Genomic DNA, 5,598 nt, shown 5'->3' on the forward strand with positions numbered 1-5,598 from the left:
AAAATAAATAGTTTAGTTTTTGCTAGTTTTGAATTATTACCTATTTATTATGGAAAAAGAATGTGATTTAGTTTTGCAAACTATTGGAGTATTAGTTATTAAGTAAGGAGACTGCTCCTTTTTTTATAAAAACCATTATCGACACCAAATAATCAAAATGTTTAATTTATATAAAAGTCTTCTGTTAAGGCAACAGAATAAAAGATTTTGGTTAAGGGATATATTTACTGAAGACCAAAGGCTATCTCAAGGTACTAGTCATAAACTAGTTGATGAAATGAGAAGAAATGATCCAAAAAAATTCATTAATTTTTTGAGGATGTCACCAAAAACTTTTGACATTTTACTTACAAAACTTACTTACAAAAGCAATGTGTAATTCGAGAACCAATAGAACCGAAAATTCGTTTAGAAATTACTTTAAGATATTTAGCCTCCGGAGACAGCATGATGTCATATAGTTTCCGCATAGGAAAACAAACTGTTTCTACTATTATTTCTGAAACATGTGAGGCGATTTGGAATGTATTAAAAGACCAGGTATTTCTTAAACCAACTGCTGAAAATTGGAAGAAAGTGGCCCAAACATTTGAGCAAAAATGGAATTTTAAAAAAGATATATCTGATTTACCTACAACCACTCAAGGGTTAACAGATATTACCAGAGGGGGTTCTAAGACATATAGTAAAAATGCTGCAGCAATAAGAGAATCTTTCACAGATTATTTTTGTGGTGATGGTGCAGTAGAGTGGCAGTGGCAGAAGGCCCAAGACAATGAATTTTAATGTATATAGATTGCTCTAATATAATTAACTTGTACAAATATTTGTTACATTTATACAATTTTATTTTTTCCACTGTATTGCATATTGTATTAAAAAAAAAATTGAGCTTTTTGGTTTTATTTACCCAAATTATTTTAAGACATTTTTTAATTATAATTTACTTCAACTTTATTTTTTTATTATATTTCAGAAAACAATCCATTATTTACTATTTATTTTGTTCTTAATAACTTTAGCCCTAAAATTAATTTCATAAAAAGTATAGAGATTTTTTATATTACTTATTATAAACCAAAAATGAGACAGATATTTTTTCAAGCATAACTTTATTTATAAATTTAAATGAGATTTAATTCAACTTCTCTTGAATAAACTAATTGTAATATCTCAATCTCTATCCTACTTCGTTCTCTTTCTGGGAAACGGCGGAGACTGTAGCCCAACCTCTCCAAAAAACCATTGACCCCATCTAATTGCCTTGGAGGTCTTGTCCTTAATGGCCTGTTAAATTGACGGTTTATCTTCAACTTTTCTTCCTTAAAAACATTAAAAAAATAAAATTTAGATGCATTTTAGCAATTGCAATTAAGCAGAAATTTAAAGGATATAACATAATATTATTGAGCTTACTTTTGGAATTGGGAGTTTGAGATTGGGATTTGCTTCCTGAAGCACTTATAGAAGAAACATCTTCTTCTTGCTCGGAGGTAGATGCCAATGTTGGTGTGGGTGGTGACAATAAAGACAGGGGAACTGAACTAACCGTTCTAAAAATAAGAATTAATAAAATATCAAATTAAATCATTTATTCATGCTAAATAAATTAATATGTGCAATATAATATAACTATAGATTATAAATTATTAAATTACTTTGGTTTTAAAAACATTTAAATTACAGGCTGTCCCGAAGTTAGATATCAATATTTTAACGACATATTTTATAACCAACAATAAGGTTAAAATTTCATATAAAGTAAGGTCCAAAAGGCTTAGTTTTATGGATACAGGGTGTTAAAAGTTGATGGTGGTTTGTTGTAAATATTTGCGAAACATGCAAAGATTTTGAAATTAAGATTGCTACAGTTGCTAAGCTTTTTACACTCTATTTAACAAACTAAAACTTAGTCATCATTAATTAATAAATTACAAGGAGGGGAGGTACAAAATAAAAATTATAATAATAGTTATTTAAGCACCAAGGGAGTAAAATAGGCATTTATTCCCAATGGTAAAGTTTACTGCACCAGCTTTAATGAGGGCAGTAATTCACCCGAGGGAATAACTTCTATTTATAATATAATAAAATTTTTCACCTTATCACTTACAAAAGATGACTTAAATTAAAAAAAAAAAGTGTTGTATTTAATAATTATAGTATTACTTTCAGTATTGTTAATTTCAAGTAATTATTTTTAATTAAAACTGAAATAATTTACTTTAGAATAAAATGGGTCTACAGGTCTAAAATAAAAGTAGTAAAGTAAGTATATGGGGAATAAAGTAATAATTGTTTGGGGAGTAAAGTAAGGTGATGGAGGAAAATGATGTTTTACTTCATCATCATCATTTTACTCCCTCTGAGAAGGTCAATAAAGTGCTCGGTAATTACGGTTGCCTATCAATTGTATCATCTAAAAATGTCATCAATTTGTAAAACCGAAATCCAGACTCTTCCACAACAGTTGCTGCTGACCCACTGGGAACATATTTCTTAACTTTTTTTTGCTTTTAAATAGCAATCCCTAAGGTATTTCTACTTTGACTTTAGGTCCTCAACTCCTATGGTCCCATTAAATATTGTAAATATCTCCGACTACAATTGATTTTTTTAATGCTGTTCTTTGTGCTACAGGAAGTTTAATATTATATAAAGCAGGTCTATCTTGAATGTACTTTATGAGTAGTTCTTCCCATGGCCCTTTATTTTTTTCCTGTGGTTCATCATGTTCTTTCTCAACTTAAAATAAATGTAACTATTAGTGTTGTATTAGTTTAATAATTGATACTTTCCAAATAGAAAAATCAAAAACTAATTTTATTTCAATCAACATGACAAATTATTTTAAACAAGTAGTTATGCTCAAAACACCTACTTACCTATAGTAAGAACACCATTATCACTCACCAACTGGTGTTTTCTTTTATCATAATGTTGAAAACACTGATGTTCCCACAGGTTTTCACAGTTAGAATTGATCAGGTAAAAACAAAGGCCACATTTATATTGCTAAAATAACAATTAATAAAAATACTAATTATTGCTTAAAATTGCTAAACCTTTTTACATACCTCTTCCATAATTAATATTAAATGTAAGAATAACAAATGAAACTAGCAAAAACCTCGAAAAAACAAAACTAATAATGATGAAATATTTCATACTATTTATGAAAATAGGAAAAATTAATACATAACATGTGCACAACCCAAACACAAACAAAACAACACAACATTTACGTTGCGCCTTTCCGCTTTTCCGCCGTGATTGCGCCCATGAGGACCCTCCATTAGAAATGCTTCGGTAGTTCCAAGAAGCTGTAACCAGTATCCCGGTTGGCCCAAAAATATCCAGTCAACAGATAAACCCATAATCAAGATGATGATTGGAGCGGAAACAATGCATACTAAAGTAAAACTTAATAAACCACATAATTTAAATAACATAATAAAATAACAAACACAATATTACTTATTCATGATAAATTTTCTCAAGAGCCTTCTGAATTGATTGAAAGTAATACAATTTTTGATGCGAGCAGGCAAGTTGTTAAATAGAATTAAACCTTTGTACAGAACTGAATTATGCATTTGGGTTGTGTTACATCTGTCGACCAGTATGAAGTCTACGATTTCTCGTATTATAGTTATGTATATCTCCAAAAACTCTTAATTTATTACAAATATAATCGGGGAGATGTTTTAATTTCAAAATAAACAAATAAACGTTATACAAAATTCTTTGGAGTACAGACAACATATCTAGGACACCCAACATAGAGACAACAGGCGTGTAACGATTACAATTTAGAATCAGTCTCATAGCCCTATTTTGAATTATTGCCAGTTGGTAAATTCTATACTGTGGCAAGTTAAACAATCATGTTGAACAGAACTGTAAATGAGGAAGATCATAGTTATGGCGTTGTAGAGTTTTAATTTGATGTACATTGACAAATTTTTTCCAACTCTTGTGATAAATCCAACTTTTTTTGAAAATGTTCTCATTACGTAATCTACATGAGCATGGAAATTCAGATTGGCATCGAAAATTGTTCCCAAATATTTAATTTCTTTGGCATACAAAATACTTTCCCCATTCACAGAAATCTTCTCACAGAACTTAATCTAGATCTCTTGCCAAATATACAGAACTTGGATTTACTTGCATTTAAACTTAGTTTATTTCTACAAAGCCAGATGAATAAATTGTTGAGTTCAACGGTCATGATCTGTTGTAGTTGATAAATGTCTTTACCCACCACATATAACATTGTATCGTCCGCAAACAACACCACATTACACCCCCGCACTACCTCTACCATATCGTTGACATAAAAATAGCAAGGGGCCCAAGACCATTCCCTGTGGTAAACCATGCATTACTATCAGATGAACTATTTTTGAACATGACTCACTGAACTCTACCACTTAGATAAGATTGAAGCCACTTCAATACATTATTTTTAAGGCCTAACCGTTCTAATTTCCTAATTAACATTTCTCTACTCACGGTTTCAAATGCTCTCTTAAAATCTGAAAACACAGCAAGTATTAGATTATCAGAGTCAAGGGCCCTGAGAAAACTATCAAGTATATTAATAATGACAGAATTAAATATTATTTCAAATATCTGAAAAATATAAAATATGATCACAATTCCTTGGACGATATGAAAAATTATGCCTTGAAAGACATAAACAATTTACCAAAAATGCCTGCAAAAAACAAATCAAAAAAATGTTTTTTAAAAACACAAGAAACAAGATTTCTGTGAAAAAATATAAATATAATGCCTTTAAGGCCAAAAAAAAAAATTATAAATCTACTCCGAAAGCCTAAAACTATGTATAAATTATTTCGAATTATTTGAAATGTCTTAGAAACATGAAAAATTATTCCAAGAGCCTAGAAACCTTAAACATATCGAATAAATCCTTGAAAAATATAAATAATGCCTAAAAGAATTTAAAAAATTAATACAAATCTGTTGAGATGAGAACGAAAAATTATTATAATAATAATAATAATGAGAAATACCTGGAATATTTAAGAATTGTCTGAAATGATTGAAGCATAAGATTTCAAATACTTGTAGTAAAATTAAAAAGTACTTTAAATGCCTGAAAACCATAAACAAATTAAGTGGACTGTCTAGAAGATATAAAAAATAAATCCACATTCTCGGAATTAAGATAATATATAAGAATAAATCTTAAAAATCCTGAAAAAGTTAAAATTAATTTTTAAAGTTTGAAAAAACATCAGGACAAAATAGATAAATTATTTGAAAATAAAAAATTTCTCTAGAGACGTACATGATTGAAAATGCCTGGAATAAAATAAGAAAATTATTTAAAAATTGGTTCACTTCTTTTTGATCATTTTTCTAACCTGCAAATTTAGACCTTTAACACATTCTATTCTATTTTTTTACACGATTAGTTAATAAAACATTCTTTTAAAATAACAAGAAAAACTTACTCTCATATTCCATTATCAGACCAAACATTGATTTAACAATCAACCGTTATATCTAAAACCACTGCTTTCACCCTTATAAAAACATTGAAAAGTGGACCTTAACGTGAAC

The 5,598-nt window shown here is 28.8% G+C and overlaps 1 long non-coding RNA gene across 1 annotated transcript; it reads right to left on the reverse strand.

Moving 5' to 3' along the window:
• Positions 1–1,093: 1,093 nt before the first annotated feature.
• On the reverse strand, positions 1,094–5,598 carry LOC126743876 (uncharacterized). The gene is made up of 3 exons (XR_007663014.1): positions 5,490–5,598; positions 1,417–1,553; positions 1,094–1,322 (listed from the first exon to the last, which is right to left on the reverse strand). It is a non-coding gene; the product is annotated as an uncharacterized LOC126743876 (long non-coding RNA).

Source organism: Anthonomus grandis, chromosome 13, assembly GCF_022605725.1.
Source record: "Anthonomus grandis grandis chromosome 13, icAntGran1.3, whole genome shotgun sequence".
In the NCBI taxonomy this organism is placed as follows: Eukaryota; Metazoa; Arthropoda; class Insecta; order Coleoptera; family Curculionidae; genus Anthonomus; species Anthonomus grandis.